The sequence below is a fragment of the Diuraphis noxia genome, unplaced genomic scaffold, assembly GCF_037042655.1.
Source record: "Diuraphis noxia isolate RWA-SAM2 unplaced genomic scaffold, SU_Dnox_SAM2 contig0001, whole genome shotgun sequence".
Lineage (NCBI taxonomy): Eukaryota > Metazoa > Arthropoda > Insecta > Hemiptera > Aphididae > Diuraphis > Diuraphis noxia.
Window position 1 is genome coordinate 99740775 of NW_028301711.1, and position 20858 is coordinate 99761632.

Sequence of the window (20858 nt, forward strand, 5' to 3'; positions counted from 1 at the left end):
CACCACCATTTTCTATAAAGTGTGCCCAAATCGCCACCAAAACTATACATTATTATTCTATTACAGGCTAGGACCAGCTAATCAACGCTCCAGAAATTGGGAATTTTCATTATTTTTTTTACTATCTTATACTCGTGGGTACTAATCATCGTGAATTAATTATTATTCATATTAAATTATTTAGTTATATAGGCATTGGTTATTGGGCCCACCGTACAGTAATATTATTATTTTATTTTACTATTTGAAAAAAATATTTATTGAATTACCATTTATGAATCTAGACACATCTTTTACACACACACACACACATGAGTATAATATATTTTGACTTTATATTCAAACACATATCTACGAGTATTCTGGTATTCATCGTAATTGTACACCTTGTAGTTGAATCTTTAAAAAAATTTTTAAAAATATATAGCAATTTGTTGTTTTGTACTCTAAAATATTAATATTAATAAATAAAAATAAAATAATTACTAAAATACATGTATGCGCATGGGTGTCATAATGTCGACTAGTAATTTTCGGCGAAATATTTCGCTCTCCGGTTAGGTTAAATCTGCGGTATTTAAAAAGCGATAAATACCGCTGAAGTTACCGCCATTGCTACCGCTTCAGTTTGAGTGGACCTTAAAGGCATACACATTTAGCACTCGCTGGATTGACTTGGGGAACTTGTCCACCTGTTGAGTGCTATATCCAGTGGCGTACACAATTTTTTCATTTTACAAAAAAATCATATTTATTACCATTTCAATAAACAGAGTCGATCAATTGTTGATAATTTGTAGTAGATACAAATTAAATTGTTAATTTATTATTAATATTATTAATTATAATTTGTTATAGCTAGTTATGTAAAATCTGTTAAGCAAATTATTTAAATTATTTACTCATATAAAACCCTAACCGAACTAAAATCCTGCGTTCGCTACTGGCTATATCTATATCTATACACAAGTACACCGGTCGGTCAGTGTCATAACTCATAAAGTCATAAGTAGAGTTGAGGACTCGTAGTTTTTTCATATTTATATTTTGTCTATAAAGGTTACAGAATAAAGTGAGTAATATATGTTTCGTAACACGAGAAGGTTATATTAAAGAAATTTTATTTTGCATATTAAATATTGTTAATATAGCTTATAAATTTATATTAATTTGTGTATATTAGAAAAATCAAAAACATGCATTAAAACAATTTTGTAAAATTTGGTTACTAAATAATAGAATATAGCATATAAAATTACATAGAGAAATATTATTTTTCGAATTTCAACCTATATGTAATAATATTGTCAGTCACAATCTGACCGATAACATGACGCGTGTATAGGATTGTAGGAATTAACTTCAATTATCTGTCATTATATTTTATTACGTACTTACTGTTCGTTGATTATCGAGCATTTTAACAAATAAATTAAAAATATGTTTTAGATTCTGAGCGATGCAACAATAAATGTACTTATTAATTTTACAATTTTTTGTGTTTGTACATGATAAGTTGTCGAAATAATACTTTGATTTTCAACTTATCAGTAGCTTTGCCAGTGCAGGCACGTAGCTAAGCGGGGCCTGAGCGTGCCTGGACCGCTGGTTGTCGTTTGCGCATCACTATTGTAAGCTTACAAAAAATGTCTAGACAATAATTGCGCATCATTCGATTTTTGAGTTATACATCGTTTGCGTATTGACCATTTAAAAAGTCCTAGTAGTCCTACATCTATTATTTAGATTTTATTATCATTATAATTATCATTATCATTATTTGTAATTGATTTTTATTTTTTTATTTAAACGTGTTTCTTTTTTATTACACTCATTAGTTACTGACAAAATGATAAAATATGGTATTATTAGGTTAGGTATATACTTATTATATATTTGTAGTAATGATATGCTGATAAAGTGTTATACTAGAATTCCTAGTAGTTTTCTATAGCACCGGTAACATCAGAAAAACAAATTAAGAAAAAACGGGAATTTTTGTGCAAAATCGGTTTTTAATAAAATTGATTTTGGATATTGGTGTAACTCTAAAAACAAATTACCGTAGATACATTAGATATTCACTCGGTTTATATCATGCATCAATATTCTTATTTTGTTGTTATTCAAAAACGATTAACTGTAGAAACTTGAAATTTACATAATATTTTTTTTTTATCAATTCTTATACTTTATAAGATTTTCAAAATATTTTAACACTTTTTTAGTTATTTATAGACATTTTCAATTTTCAATTTTTTTAGTTTTTATTCTATTTATATCAATAAAATTTAATTATCTGGGTCAAAAAGCTTGAAAATTGAATACATCATACGTTTTCACGTATAATAGCAGTTAGAAAATATTAAAAATACATACGCAAGTTTTTTTTATGTATAACCGTTTTTAGTTAAAAAGTTAAAAGTTAAAAATTATTTAGTTGTTAAAAATTTAGAAAATGTTAAACTTTAATGACTACCTATAAGGATTGAAAATTTAAAATAAGATTTCACATTTTCACGTATAAGTAGTGAATTCTATAACAAAAAAAACCTAAACACTATACAAACCCAGTTTTTATAGTTATTATTTTAAGTTCAAATTTGTATACGAAATTACATTTGAACATTTCGAATAACAACTTTAGTTTTATTGTTGTAGTTTAAAAATATTATTAATGGGTATACTGAAATTTCTAGAACAGCTACCTATATTATACTTTATATTATAATTATAATAGTTAATGTCGTTAAATGACTTATACCAATATATTGTATGTGTTATGAATGACTGAGTGAGTCGGGTACATAATGAATGTGATATAATTAATTTTGAATTTATTTTATAGGTACCTAATTTTTTTTTTTTGAAATAATATTATTATAATATTTACAGTAAAACTCGCTTAAGACGCTCTTTAAGCGACCAGCTCTCTAGAACGTCTTAAGCGGGAAAACGTCTTATGTGGGAATGAAACAAAATGTTGTGGTTGAAATATCGAGTTTATTTTTTTATTATTAAACATAATTTAATGAGAAATACACTTATAAATTAATTATAATTATAATATACATACATACTTATAATTTTGTGCTACTGAATTTAATTTAAAAAAATATTATTATTACATACATATTTTATTATTGTTTATTAAAAAAAATATCTATTTTTGATTGTTTAAGGTTCTGACAATGCGTTTCAGCAAGAAATGACTAAGAAACTTACTAAATCTCATAATACGATGAAATACAGTGAAACTGTTATAATAAGTAATGATAAAATAGGTATAGCGATAAAATAAAACGATAAAAACACGTATAATACAAAAATTCTATTTTTATTTTCACAAAACTACTAAAATTTATCGTAATCTGCTGAAAAAAAGAGCGTTTTATCCGATTAGACAGAGAAAAACTGAGCGTCTTAACAGGTGATTTTTACATTGACTAGTATAGGAAATGTCTAGGGACCGACTAAAAACAGCGTCTTATGCGGGAAAGCGTCTTAAGCGAGAGCGTCTTAAGCGAGTTTTACTGTATATTCCAAATAGTATAAAATATCTTAAACTGACAAACCGTCTCCGGAGGAGACTCTTCGCCGTTCGCTTGGAATCGTTTTTCGTATGCAATGAATATAATATATCATTATATTGTTGAATTCAATTTAATAGGTACCATCCATAGCAGTAACCCACTTGTAAGCTACTGTACAGCAGTCAGCAGAGCGACATCTACTTACCCGTTTATTTTTTAAAATTATTTTTTTTTATACATAGATATTATAATTTAGTTTCTATATATTTGATTTTAATATTACATTTTTTTAGAGCATAATGCATATAATTTGTTTTTAAAATTCATATGTATATAATCTATATTGTTGCCTTGTGGAGTTTATGTGTGCTAGAGGTCCTATGCTCGTTCCTGGTAATAATATGACATAATGGTACGTGGCGAATGTCTTTCAGTTACCAAGGTCACAGCCTATTATTCTCCGTAGCCTCGTAAAGTCTAATAAATAACGGCCAGACTGTCACACAACTGAGTATAAAGAATAATATGGTTGTAGGTTAAAATCGTAAATCTTTTGTAAAACCATTGTCGATTGTCACCGACAAAAAGGGACGATCTACATTTGTATTATAAAATCATGAACTAAGAAATCGGTACGTATTTGTAACGGTAAACATATACTGTATGGCTTTTTGTCTGCCGCCAGAAAAAGGATACTTTAAATGGTCAAAAAAGATCTCTGTCGGCGATGATGAATCTAGTTCCTGCGCATCCAAAAAAAATCCTTTTGATAAAGCCACCTGTCACTCTTTGATACTCGTGCCTTTTTCCCGAATCCTGCAGCGAAATCGGTTATCAATTAGTCGATATACGTCTAGTAGTTTTGTGACTGTAATGAGAGTTAATACAATATAAATGCATACAATTATATGAGTCATAGGTGTCATTTAACATGACAAGACAAGGTATTACAATATTATAAGCCATGTATAAAATATACCTATAGAAAAGTATAGGAAAACATCGAATTTCGTAATAATATATTAAAACAATATTGATTTTCTCCACAAATATATTATGTAACTTATAGATATTATGTAACTTATATATATTATTTCTTTTCCTTATTAGTATCATTTAAGAAAATTATACTAGCTACTAAATTTGTTTAGGTAAACCCCTAACCCCCCCCCCCCCCAAGTGAAATACGAATAATGATTTTTTTATGGAATTTAGGCTAGGATCATGTTACGCGTTTTGTCGGTCGGTCTCTTCCCGGTGGTTTTAAAAAGTTCCGTACATCGGTCTAGTCTGGCCGCGATAACGCATTAATAATTATTTTTGTCGAAAAATAATTGTTATCATTCCATGTTAAATTTTATTACATAATTGTTTATGAGCAAAGCACTAAGTTCATACACAGATATACGTGCGCGTGTAATGTGTATGATAGGTAATATTTTGTTATCGTAATATCGTTGCTATCTACTTTGAATCATGAGATTTGACATAATGACAAATATTATATACCAACTAAACTAATCTACAAATAACCGATCGACGATTAGGTACTAGTCGATTACACTAATGCCACTAATCAACGTGAATACTCGCTCAATTTCATTTTATTTTGAACTCTCGTTCTGTGTTCAATATTTTTGTATTTAATATTTATATAATTATTTAATATTTTGAACGTAATACATTTATTTATTATTTTAAACGTGATACATTTTTTAATTTATTTTTTTATTCAATATGAGTGATAAGAAAAGAAAATTAAATAACACTACTCTAACGATGTTTTTCAAAAAAAAAAAAGGAAACGAGTGAAGACGAAGACGAATCTACTACTTCAAATTCTGTAACACCCGTTGAGAAGAATAAAGAAAAAAGCCCGGTTAGTAAACTAAGTATGAATGTTAATGATATTGCTAATTATTTTAAACAAACACATACGTCAGATGAGTCGAAGTTATCTATATTTAAAGCATTATGGTACCCAGATAAATATTATGAATTTACTAATAGTGGAAAACGAAATTTAAAATTTCAATTTAACTGGTTTTCTCGATGGGAGTGGTTAGCTTATTCAAAAACAACGGACGGAGCTTATTGTAAATATTGTGTATTTTATATGTATTTTTATATGTACATAAAATATAAAATAACGATGAAATTGATGATGTCGTTTATATAATTATGATAATCAAATTAATGTTAGAATTTATCAATGTATGTGATTTAATTAAATATAATTATAAATTATATTTACTGTATTTATTTGATGTAATTATTTCCATACTATATCTATGAAATATGAATATATACAATAAAATAAAACACATTAAACTAACGAATTTTTGTTTACTTACAACTAGGCTGCTATCTTTCGGTCATTATTTATTTAAGTAATACGATTTCTTAAATTCGGTATTAGATTATTAAAGGTCTATTTACACCTACGATGGAACAGAGATGGGCCGGACCACGCCCGTGCTCGTAAATATGATAATAAATTAAATTTATTTAAATACAGTATTAATCTAGAAGATAAGGAAAATTAAATCGTCTGTATTTTTGTTTATACCACTACTTGACGCTTACAAATCACAATAAACGCTTGTTGTTTCGTATATAACAATGATTACCAGACAAAAAGTCCGAAAATACAAAATTGTCTATTCAATTTTCATTTATAATTATAATGTACCTTGTATTATTGGGAGGCGGAAAAATGGCCACCGAAAAAAAATCCAAACTGAAAAATACACCCCTGAAAAAAGCCCAAGAAAATAAAAGTGCAATCATTGTAAATTGTAATATTTTATAAAATGTGGTTGATTGTTGATTATACAATGGATTTACAATCATATAATATTTTTATTTCTGTGATAGAATAATACATTTTTATCAGAACATAAGAACAAAATATTAAAAATACAAAATATTCACGTTTCTGGACTTGTGGTAACATAATAATACAGATTGTATTGTTAACTATCACACGTACAAATCTAATGTTGAATTAACAACAAAACACTTATTAAGGGTTAATTAATAATCATTTACTTGGATTAATTTAACTCATTTATTAATACAATTATATTAGAATCAATATTTAATACAAAATGATTTTGACATTATAGCCATTTTAAATATGACTTATTTAGGTTGAACTACACAGTTAATTCAGTTACACACTGATGGTGTTACCTTTAACCACCCAAATCACATGATTTACTTGTAAATTAACTTAACTGTACAGTAATATGATAATTAACTATAAAAAGCTAAGTTAAAACAATACAAAATTTAACTGAAGTTTAAAAGTTTAAAAAAAATTAATTAAATACTATGTATATTATTTAAAATATGTATCTAGAAATAATTGTAAATATATTATGAATAATATTTTTTTTGGGCTTTTTTCCGTGGCCATTTTTTCCGCGATTCAATATTATTATGTAGATATACACTGTGTATAAGTATAATACACATACAATATTATATATATAGTCAGTTCATATATAATTATTATTTATTTAAAAATATAATTTTAGTACTTTTATAATTTATTACGTTATTATATTATTGTACTTTTTTTATGTTTTCTTATTTCTTATTATTTCTTATACCTAACAAAAATATTACGGAAATCCATTATAGTTTGGTAGGTACGTACCTATATGGATCTGAATGTAGGAAAAAAGCCATGGAAAAAGAATTCACGGAAAAAAAGCCAAGAAAAAAAATCCAGGGAAAAAAAGCCACGGGAAAAATAATCCACAGAAAAAAAAGCCAAATTACAATAATTAAATATATATCAATTAAAATTAAAGTATTAAATTAGGTATTATTTAAAAAATGTTTACACATTATTGTTCATATTGTATACATATATATATATAATTATTAATACACAGGTTATATGTTATTATTTATTATTCATCGTTATAAATATATTTTAGATTCTAAACAGCAATGAATGTATTGATTTTATTAAACAAAAAGTTTAAATTAAAAAATATATATATATATAAATTTATTTATTTCAAGATAGCATGTATTTCATACTGCAACATGTACATTTAAAAAAGAATCACCCTATACAAAGTATATACATTATACTTATACATATCTACACCCTGTAAGACATATATCAATTGATTTCAAGATAATATCCATAAAATATTATATTATTTTTATTCAATGTATATTATTATATTAACAATTTTATATATGAATACGGAGTATGATCAACTGTGTTAAAAATTTTAAATTAATTAACATATAACCTGTGTATTATTAATTATATATATATATATGTATATATGTATACAATAATAAAAATACAATATGACCAATGTTTAAAAATGTTTAATAATACTTTAAATTTTATTTTTTCGTATATTTAATTATAATTGTTTTTTATATATTTGACCAATAATGTGTAAACAATTTTTAAATAATACCTAATTTAATACTTTGATTTTAATTGTTATAAGTATATTTAATTATTGTAATTTGAATTTTTTTTCCCTGGCTTTTTTTTCTGACTACCGTGGATCTATAATGTTCATCGTAGCCGTATGTCTACAGTTTATCTCCCATAATATTATTATACCTACATGCTACAATAGCGTTAATCAATATTATTACCACGATTATAATATTATATAAGTACCTATTATTTCATTTACCTACTTTTATCTCATCGATATATTATATAATCGATTTCATGGGGACGTAGCGGACGTGAATTATAAATTTAATTTGTCACTTAGTGTATCCCTAGACGTTATTTAGTCGAGATGGAGGTTGAAATAAAAGTTTTTAAAATAAAATAAAAAATTTATTTTTAATGGATATGCATATATGGTTCATCATAATCTGGTTTCTAGTATTCAGTAGAAATGTTCCATTCATAATTACGACAAATAAGACAATTTTGTATTTTCAGATGTTTTGTCTAACTTTTTCTATACCAGACTTTTTGACCGATTACCATAACAATAACTACAGCGGTTACAACGAGAAAAACTCTAATACCCTATCCCTACAATGTCTACAATATATATTATAATTATAGCCCGGAATTATATTCTTTAAAAATAGCCAAAATAAGATGCTAATATTCTCTTAAAAAGTTGAAAATATTCTTCCAATATTCTTTAAAAATCATAATAAAATAATGTGAATAATAAACCAAAAATATGCTTTTTATTAATATATTCTCAATATGCAACAAAATTAAGCAAATAATAAAAAAAACTAATATAAATAGATACAAGATACCGGTGCAGCACGTTTGGGCATTTTTATCTGTTTAGTATTCAAAATCCACACAACGTTTGGGTACTCTATATCCCTAAAAAGCAAGGCTGGGCAAGTTAATGATTTTTTTTAACTCAGTTAAGCTAAGTTAAATTAAAATCTAAATCAAGTTAATAGTTAAAAGTTAATTCAAAATGTTCCATCAATTGAATTAAGTTAAGAGTTAACCAAAATTTAATATTAACTTTTTAACTCAAGTTAAGTTAAAAAAGTTTCTTCTTTGCTTATAGGTAAAATTAAAATAATCGGTACCTAAAATTGTTCATGTTATTAGACCAAAGAACTATTACTACTTTATGTGTGCAAAAGCTAACAGTACACATTTTGTTAGCATATACTTATAACCTTATAAAATGTGTACCTACCAGCAATTTGTATTCCTACAAAAGTTCACAAAATTAAATTAAATTAACTTAACTTGTTTAAATGTAAAATTAACTCAAGTTAATTAAAAGTTAATTCAAAAGCTCCTAAAGTTAATAATTAAGTTAATAAACATAAAAAAATAACTTATTAAGTTAAAAAGTTAAATTAACTTAACTTTTTAACTTAACTTAAACTTATTAAGGCGTTTATGCCCAGCCTTGCTAAAAAGATACCACGTTTGGGCACTAAAATGTAAATTGTATGTACCTTTGTTTAAGAAGTATATAAAATATGTATATACATGCATAATATATGTATATATCTATATATCTATATATCAAAATAATACCTATAGGTAACAAGTTTTATAAAGTGTTAGTTACTATTTATTTTGTAAAATAATTAAAATAAAATAAGTACAAATAAAATAAATAATACTCGTATTAAATAAAAACTATTATTAATTATAGAAAAAAAAAAGTAATATATTATGTAATTATAATATTTATAATTTATTTCCTTGATAACGAATTCCCATAATTTTTAAATATTCAATTAGTGTTATGTCTCCTTTGTCATAACTCATAAGCATTCCAATTATCAATTAAAAATTTCCTTTTAAGTTTAGCCTCTTTTCTAGTGTAATTGAATTGATTTTTTTTATACTATTTATTATTAATGCAGCTTCTGCCTGAATGTTAGTTAGAACGTCTACTACATGGTATATGTTTGGATGTGGATGGTAAAATTGTGCATTGAAATGTTTATGGAAAGCTTCTGGTCCGTTAGTTGTCCTAGTATTATTTACGGGAGCTTTTGCCCAAATATTTGGTGGAAATTGAGACTCTTTATTAATATAATTTTCTAAAATATAATCAGTAAACGTATGGCTATATCTACTATCTAGTATCTGTAGGTATAGAAATGAGCTCAACAAAACCATCATCAACTTGTTCAGGTGGTAAGAATGCTAGACCTATAGTCTAGGCCAGGCGTGCCCAACCTTATTTAACTTGCGGGCCACATTCGAAATTTATATTTATACTGCGGGCCGTATATGCTTCATGGTTTTTTTTTATTCATTTCGATAAAATATAGACTAGTCATCTATTATACATTTTATCGGATAGGTATAATATTATCTTTGTTCACTTATCGAATTTATGACTCAAATCGTATCTGTTTAAAGTTCTCAATATTTCCACGCTATAGTGGTATAGTTGTTAGTTTGTTTTCGTCATTAGAAATTGTTCGTTCACATTAAGATGTCTCAAAATAAAAAGCGCAAAATTTATACCGAATGCCGTGTTTTTAATGATAATTGGAGTCTAAGTTATTTTTTTATCGAGTATCGAAATAAAGCTATGTGTTTGATATGCTACGAAACCGTGGCGGTCTTTAAAGAATTTAATATCAAAAGACATTATGAAAGTAAACATCAAAACAAATACGTCAATTGTAAAGGTAAATATTTATCATATTTTTTATTTTTCTGAAGAGGGTATTTATAGGTATTATATAATTTTAAATTTTAGGGAATCTTAGAACTTCTTTGTTAGAAAAATTCAAACAAAATTTCAAAAGTGAACGCGTCGGAAATGTATTTGAAGAATATAATAGAGGTAAAGATGAGATTATTTTTTTACACCTATACAAATTTCTAATTTTTATAAAATTGTCACGGGCCGGTTGGAACACCTTCGCGGGCCGGATTCGGCCCGCGGGCCGCGGGTTGGGCACGCCTAGACTCTAGGCGTATAATGTTAGATAATACCTACGTCGCGTACGATACGCGTCTATGTGCTTGATTAAAGGTATATACAGTATACACTATATATTTATATTTTATACATCTATATACATTATTCATATATACTTACTATATACTATATACATAGATACCTAAAAACTATAGTGCCCAAACGTGTTGTAATATTAGAATAAAATAGTGTCCAAACGTGTTGTGATTTTGTGCCTAAACGTGTCGTAATTTGGAATAAAATGCCCAAGCGTGTTGTAGCCCAAGATACATAATATGCATAATAATTAAATAATACAAAAACCTGAAATAAATACTATATAAAATAGGTACACTGCCCGACAACCTCTTTGAAGCCCTCAGCCCTACCTATGACAACACCAACAAAATAATTACATTTTTAAAACAAATTGATATGTATAATCTAATTTAAGAACCTATTGTATAACCATATTTTACTATGTACTAAATACTAATTTTGCTACAAGCTAATAACCTTAGCAGTTGAAGCTGTACCTACCACGAATAAAAAAGAAATAGAAAAATAGGTACACAATAAAAAATACTTCATGTTAAGAAAAGTTTGATTAAATTATTAATAATAATATTTAATAATTAATTATTTTAAATTTTTAACTAAGAAAATTTTTGGAAACAGTTGATAACTATATTTTGTTCCATGTTCTCTGGTGTCATATACTTGTGCGACGGTCAGTCAAAATGTTTTTATATGTACCTAAAAGAACGTTCGACGTCAACTGAAGTCACAGTAGCATATAGCAAATCAGTTATATTATTATATACTATATTGGATTGCAGTACATTATTACGTAGGATATATCATTTATATTATTTACGTCACTGTAACCAAAAATATCAAACATTTATACAAATTAATCGATATATTCTCTAATATTCTTTATTATACGAAATATTCTTTTATCTTGAAATATTCTCAAATATGCAAAAAAACGTTTTCCATTATTACACCTGTTTCATGATTCGTAAAGATTTCGAACCCCCGTCTGACTGCATAGACTCAAAAAAGATATGCAAAAGAATATAATTCCGGGCTCTAATTATAATTAATGATAAAAATTACAAATACACATATTATTACGCTAATATACTCTATAGGTACAGTAGGTACACCGTATTATGCATTTATATTAAATTTATACTACACGCCACATGTTATTATATAGGAACAATAACGTAGTACCACAATATTACGTGACATTGTATACAACGTATATGTTGTATACGTTGTATATGACGCGATACGTATAATATTAAATATTAATAATAATATATTATAATACTTATTGTGCACTATAAAATATATTAATGACATTGATTTTTTCACGAGTATCTAACTGCAGTCTGCAAATATATTTATATATTTTACAAATACCATGGTAATATTATACAGGGTTGATAATAAGACAGAAAATCGCAACAATATTAAATGTGTAATTTTTTTTAGATTCTAAACGAAATGATGAATGTATTGATTTTACAATGATGTGTGTTTTTTTTTGTGTGTGTCTGTGTACAGCATAACTAGTCGAAATAATGCTTCAATTTCAAACTTTGGGGGTGGTTTCCGATGTAAAAGTGAATAACCTTGGTGCATTATAGAGGTCAAAAGTAAACATTTTCCAACAGTTTTCAAAAAAATCGAGAAAAACAAAAAAAAAATAACAGAAAAACGGGAATTTTTATGCAAAACCAGTTTTCAACCAAATCGATTTTTTTATATGGTGGTAATTCAAAAAATAATCACTGTAAATACTTGACATTTTCACCAAATGTTTATGTTAGTGTTATCTATATACAGTTTAATTTTCAAAAATTTTAGACATTTATTGAGATATTTATAGACCACTGAAATTTTCGACTTTTATGAAAATTATTTTTTGAAGTGTCGGGAAAAAAATTTTAGATGACCAAAAAAACTTGAAAATTTAATACAAGGTTCGTCATGAGTTGTTCTTATTGAAGCTAAAAAAAATTAAAAATCGTTAGTCACAATTTTTTTTATAAGCGTTCATAGTTCAAATTTTTACGAAATCTGTCGAAAACGCGAAAATTTACAAGTAATTTTGAAGTTGAAAAATCATAAAATTTTTTGTGTTTATAACTAAGGATTAGAAATACAACACTAAGTTTTCCATAAGTTTTCCTTCAAATAGCTATAATGAAAACTCGAAGCATCATTATAGGAAAAATTTTAAGTGCGTTTGAATTTTAAATTTTTATGAAATAGCGTGTAACGATAACGATTTAACAATTTTAAACATTTGTTATTATTCAAAAAGTATAAGTCGTAAATACATGAAAATTTAACCAGTTATTTAGATTGGCATTTTCTTTACATGATTTAATTTTAAAAATATTCTGACTTTTTTTGAGATATTTATAGACAACTGAAAATTTCAATTTTTTTTTTTTGAAGTGTCGATAAAATTTTTTTGGCCCAATCAAAATATTTGAAAATTTAATACAATGTTCCTCATAAGTTATTCTTATAGTGATTTAAAAATTATAAGAATACATAGGCACAATTTTTTTTATTAGCATTTATAGTTCAAATTTTTACGAAATATGTCGAAAACGCGAAAATTTGCAAGTTATTTTGAAGTTGAAAAATCATAAAAATTTTTGTGTTTATAAGTTATAACTAAGGATTTAAAATACAACACTAAGTTTTCCATTAGTTTTCCTTCAAGTAGCTATAGAGAAAACTCGAAGCATCATTAATGGAAAAATGTTTTGATCGTATGAGTTTTAAATTTTTATGAAATCAGGTATATGTATATCTATGATATTATAAGGTATTATGAATCATGATAACTACATGCAATGTTTTTGGAAAAATTGATTAACCATGCCTTGCTCAAAATGTGTCCTTATTGAAAAATAATATATTTGTTTCAAAATAGAATATATGACAATATTTAAATATAATATATCCTAGGACCTAGACTGACAAATCACCTACGTTCAGAATCGTTTTTCGTATTCAATGATATCTATCATTGCATTCAAATCTAACTTTCCCTAGTCAGAGGTACACCCCACCACCTAATGTACAGCAGAGCGACATCCACATACCCGCTTTTTTTTCTTTAACCGGCAAAAAATACTAATGTAATAATATAATATAACACTTAATATACGACAGCAGCGTCGACGGAAAAATATGACGTGAACAGACGAAAAGTGAGACAGCGTCTAAGCGCAGTTGGCGCCGTAGTATTACATAATAATAATATTGTATAGGTATAGTATTATAGTATTACACAAAACATATTATAATGTAGTATAATGGAAAGGAAAGGGACCTCTGATAAATACTCGGAATCGAACACAAAAGAAATAGTAATGTTATATTAGTGGGGTTTTTTTTTTATCTACGAGAAGAATCTTTATATTTTATTATATATACATGTATTTCCCAAGAAGATACGGAATGCGAGTTCCATGAGACCCTTAACTTGTATATCTCCATTGTCATCATACGCATAAATATGCTGTACAGGCATTTATTATACTTAAACTCGTACCGCTTCGTTTTAGATTGCAATAGCCAATGATATCGCAGCTCTCCTCCCGGAATCCTTCTAGATTGCTTCTTCGTCTCGCCGTCGTCATGCATTCCGATAATAATTTTATTTCAGTATTTGGTTATGACTTGTTGACTTCGTACCTAGTGCGGTATCTCGGAACAGTGGAACGATGCTCTCAATCGCCATGAATCACTGGCACTAACCACTCGCTAATGCATTAGTACAATACTTTACTGTCAAATAACCGTTCACAATTATACTTGCACGTCAGACGATTTCCCGAACTCCGTTCATATTTTGCAGCAAGGTCGTGGTTGTTTCGATGCCTATCAAACTCAACTCGGACGATTGGAGAGACTGCAAGTATCTGTTGTCGTACACGAGGATTGGTAATATAAGCATGATTTTAATTATAATATTTCGCAAGTAGAGTTTGGATTTCCAAGTTAATATATATATATATATTTATATATATATATACCGATAAGACTTTCAACACCAAATATTTTTATAACATTAGACACCGCATTTAACAAAATAAATACAAATATCTATTAAAATTTAATGTTTGATAAGTGATGGCATACCTATGAATCTGATTTAAAAAATATATTACTTCAGAATTTATATCAAACTGTAAAGTCTTACATACATTTTTAGTCTTATTTTCTTTTACGGTACCTACTATTTATTACTATCCACCTAGGGCTATATTTAATTTAAACATTTTCATTATGGCTATCTTAATATATATATATATATATATAATATATATATCTTAATCTATAATCGCTCTACCGGTGACATTACGACTGCAGTATGCACTCTACCGTTTTTACCACTCTAATTGTAAGTAATATAAGTAATTTGTATTCTTATTACACCATACATACATACACAGGTGATAGGTACAAGCATTCATTTCGAGATTAATTTTATATACAGATAAGTCGAACTATAGGAATATTTGGAAACCGTATTTTTAGATTGATTTTATTCTGATAAACATCACAGTTTGGATAATTTTGAATTTTTTAAGATAATAATATTATCTGAGTCGGCACGGATTAAGATTACAATTTATAGATTGAAAAATAATATTATTATATAAATTGTATCATAAAAAAAAAAATAATAACACACTTAAAATTATATAAATAATTAACCAATGAGTCAAATAATGTAATACCATATCAAATTTTGCAAACAATTATAAATTATAATGTATTGTATGTAAAATTTAATTAAATATTGAAACTTGGGATATCTCTTAATATGCAGTCTACCGCAAACATTTTATGCGGTCTACCAAAATAAATGTGGTCTACACTACCGTAATAATATGAAAGTATATACAGGGATCTTGTAATTGTAGGTACCTGTAAGACCTAACCTGTAATGTATACAGAAAAAAAAAATATTAAGAAATTAATTTATCTTTTAATATCTTTTAAATTAATTTAATCTTATACCTATCTACTATGATTTTACAAAAAAAAAAAAAACATTTTTCAAATATTAAAAGTACACTGAAAAAAAAGCTTGGTAAAGTTAATAAAAATCTAGTTAAAATTAACAATTAATGTATTATTACTATACAGCCGATAAATAAATTTATCCAACTAAATAATTTTTATCAATTTGACAAAAATTATATTAATGTTTTGATAATACGCGTTTACTGTGCCTAACTTAATATTTGATAACTTCAATAAGATACGTTATTAGCACACCACAGTCAATTTATCAGCATAATCATTATTTTTGTTAATTTAATAAAAATTTCTTTTTGAATGATGAAATAATATTTCAATATTTGTTACCATACAATTTATTATATCACTTTGATGAAATAGATGTGTTAAAACAATAATATGATATTATCATATGGATAATACATTAATACATATTATTATCTCAACAATAATACTACTTTGTGTTTTAGTATAATACTTATAAATTATAATATAATAGCAACTGTTTTTTGTGGTGATAAAACTAAATTTAAACTTTAATAGTTTGTGTGAATTAAAAATGCATTTCATGATATAGTTCAATATTAATTATTTATTATATAGTTTTAATTTTAAACATTATAATAGTAATAAAACTTGATATAAATGTAAATACAAATGAATATGCATAAATTAGAATTAACATGAGGTAATTTACACGAGTCAGTAAGTTACTTTTATTTAATATTATTATTATTAATTACAAATGTAAAATACTTATGTAATAGGTACCTATAAATACAATAGAATGTATACTTAAACATGAATGAAAACAAAAAAAATAGATACTTAGAAATTAAATATCATTATATAATAAAGAACAACTGTAGGTACATAGGATTAGGTATAATAGTAGCCAGTAGTAGGTAGACTGTATAAGTAAATATGATTTAAGAATAAATTGTGCCTACTTGTATATAGGTATAAAAACCAAACTAGTGAAAATGATATACTATAATATATAGGTAGACTTAAACTTGAAAAAAAAAATAAGAAATATTCAGCATTAAGTAAATAAATTTAAATAAGTATAATATTCTTAAATTAGTAGATAGCTATATAAAGATATGTTAGTACCTAGATAAATATAATAATAGTATAATAGTTGTGTACTATATATAAACATAAAGAAGAACAAAATACCATTCAGCAAAAGGTAGTATGTATATAAATGTATACAAATATAATACATACTCTTAATTCTTAAATTATAGACAAATTATTAGGGTACCTACATTATATTATAACCAATGTATTGTAATGACAAATAAGAAAATAAGTAAAAAAGTAAATTTCAAAATATTAAAAGTAGGTGGCTTTATAATATTATAGTAAAATTAATCGTTTAACTAACCTAATTTGTTTAAATTTACTACATTATTTTTTTCATTATACATTACTTTCTAAGTCATAAATTATTTAATTTAAATTAGGGTGAGATTTATCAAATTTTGTGTAATTGAGTATAAGACGTATAAGGTATAAGTATTTTTGAATAAAGAGCCAAACTGCTCCCGATTGAATTGGATATTCTATATTAAATAGTTGAAAAATCTTAAAACATAGATCTATTGCTCTAATAACAATAAAAACTTTAAATTGAATAGAATCAAAATATACAATTATTTCCTTTGGTTCTAGACGTTCTAGTGAAGTACCGACGATTAAAATAAAGGGCTGAATGGGTAATTTATGTTGATTACGATTAGCAATATACTCTTCGACCATAGTCACTGTACTGCAAAAAACCATGAATGTATTTTGTAAATCTTTTATCGAGTATTTAATTATATTTTTTTCCTCTGTCGTCGATTGTAACTTTTTTTTGATGTAGGAACAAATATAGATTGTAGTAAGTAAAATGTTACAGCTTGTTTAACATCTGAAAAATGTATTATTGAAGAAAATTGTATTCAAAAATGTATTAAATAATAATAATTTAATATATGATTTACTTTCACTTGGGTTTTAATATCTGTAAAACTTTTTAACATGTTCCGAGAATTGTAATCTTTGACTTCGGTCATCAGAGCACCAAACATTTTTTCCAATTTCATTTCATAATTGCCAAGAATATTAAAACAATTAGGATAAAGTGCTTTAAAGTCGATATCAATCTAAAAATAAATGAGAAATGAAAGATACCTAGTGCACTATGATTTATATAGTATAAAATGACTATCTAGTATCTACACAAAAATATATCAAGAAATAATATAATTAATAAAAGTAATTACCAAAATGTGCTAAATAGATATTATTACAATGATTCATTTTATTGGCATATAATAATAATATAATGGATTTATTATCTATTGGTAAAGTACCATAATATAATATAAATATAATCCAATATTAAATATATTTTTACATACTAATTTATATCCCATTGGTATCATGAGCTTGGCCATTCTTTAATGATTTCTTGGGTAGATGTGCCCTTTTAAATTATAGTTAAACGATAGTTGACTGTTGAGCTCCAATGACGTTCAAGTTCTGGTAAACTACAGTTGTCATGTTTTATTTGGTTCAAAACTAAATTCATATCTTCTTCAGGTTTTGTAATAAATCAAAAATAATTTTATTATAAATAACTAAAAAAATTTAAAACTAGTTATTTATTTTAATGAACTTACCATAGTTATTACTTATTACTATCCCATCAACTAAAAACTTTAATATTGGAGGATTTGTTCGTTTGTCTCTCATTAGTTCAACCCACTTGTCTTTAATGTACTTAAAGTATTGAAATATTTACAGTAAATATTGCCTTTAGGTTGTCTAGATGGATCTTTCATAAAATAATTTTTCTATAAAATGGTATAATTTATTTAGCTGTAAACTAAATAGGAGCACAGGTTCTTTAAAAGTTCAACAAGTTAAAGTACTATGTAAAATATTATAACTATAATTCATTAATTACATAAACAATAGTAGTCAGTAGATACTGTTTGATGGCGTATGTACCTGTCTACTCAAAATGTTATTTTATTTTCTCACATAGGTAATTTATACTATTTATGTATTTTTGGTACAATAGTACTAGTAGGTACATATAAATATACTCTTTTAGTATTTATAAGTAGGTATTAAAAAGAAAAATTACCTTAGGTTAGATAAGGTACTTTGTTCCAATTAATATATAATTATTTTTAAAATATGTATTAAATATCAAACATTCAAACCTTTAGTTCAGATGGAAATATTCTCTGTATTTGGTTTGCAATATTTTCAGCAAGAGCTACAGACATAACCATTTTGTTGGATATTAAATGCTGAATAATTAATTTAATAAGTAATGTCCTTATATTATCATTTAGGCCATTATTATATTTGTAATAGTCGGTTATCATACCACCTGATGTGCATTTTAAGATACCAAATAACACAAAGCCTGATGATAAATCTGATGGTATGATCTCTTTTGAACAAGAAGGTAGTGAAACAGAATTAGAAGTTATATTTATTTTTGAATCATTTTGTTTTTGCCATCTTTCCACATCATACCTCAATGTTACTTGAACACCCAAAGAAAATTTTTCGCTAACTTCATAATTTCTGTTCTATTCATTCTTGATAAAGTAATGACATCCACAAGTTGAGCTTCATGAAAAATTAAAATAAATCAGTATACAAATTAATAAAACTATTATATATTTACTAACTATGTTAAATTTACTTAGGCATGCATGGTATAGACAGCTCAATTCCCATTCATTTAATAAATTACTAATTGATTGAACACTATCATCATCTATTAGATAATTGTAACCAGGTATAGTTGGAATATCAAATTCAAATTTTTTATTCAAATTTGTTAGTGTCTTTTTTCAAGACCTCATCTGAATCTATAATTGATTCTTCATCCTATAGTTGAATTAATATATCTATAGACTTATAAGCTACCTTTTTAGTAATTGTTAAAAAATACTGATTTGTACCTATGTTGCTCAAATCTCTGGTGTCACTTTGAAATACCGAAGTATTCGCCGAGTCTTCATATAAAACTGATTCAGATGTTGAATCATCGAGGTGTTCAAAAAGGTTTAGTTTTCTATTCATTCTTTTAAGATACAATATAGTATACACTCAGGTACCTAACTATAAACTTAAATGTTATCATATATATATTTAACATTTATTACTACCATATAGGTAATACTAACAAACAAATAATTACTATTTAAAAACTATAGATACTTAATAAGAGACTTTTTTAGTATATATTATTTAATATTAACAAGTTAATAATTAATATTTAAAAACTATAGGTAATAAGAGACATAGATATATTATAAAGATTAATTTTAAAAATTGTGATTGTATAATAATATTACATTTGTATAGAATTAAACAAAATATTCTTTTATTCTGAATAGTTTAATGCCCGTGGGAGTATTAATTAAATTTATTGGTGGTCCATTGAAGTGATTTAATTGAATGAATACTGGATTAAAAACAGCATGTTCATTCTTATCTACTTCATATGCTTCAATGAGAAGCAAAAATGAGAATTAAACCCATTTAATTTATTTTGTTTTTGCACACAATGATTGTTTGAATATTATTAATTATTATTATTTCTGTTATTTCAAATAAACACATTTCATTTTCAAACCGAATAAGTAATACCCTACTTTATAATCAGTACCTAAGTATTCAATTCTTTTATAGTATTCAAATTGATTTGATGATATTTGATATTTGGAACATATTGTATGATCATATTATATTATACTTTGGATTTTGTGTTTAGGATTTAATGTCAAATTATGTTTGATTGGTTGCATTAGTTAAA

At 25.8% G+C, this 20858-nt stretch overlaps 1 pseudogene across 1 annotated transcript; it reads right to left on the bottom strand.

Moving 5' to 3' along the window:
• Nucleotides 1-17577: 17577 nt before the first annotated feature.
• LOC149062766 (uncharacterized) lies at nucleotides 17578-20122 on the bottom strand (annotated as a pseudogene). Its single transcript, XR_016189332.1, has 6 exons — nucleotides 20039-20122; nucleotides 19246-19623; nucleotides 18706-18870; nucleotides 18436-18621; nucleotides 18016-18177; nucleotides 17578-17942 (listed from the first exon to the last, which is right to left on the bottom strand). The product of XR_016189332.1 is annotated as an uncharacterized LOC149062766 (transcript).
• Nucleotides 20123-20858: the final 736 nt, after the last annotated feature.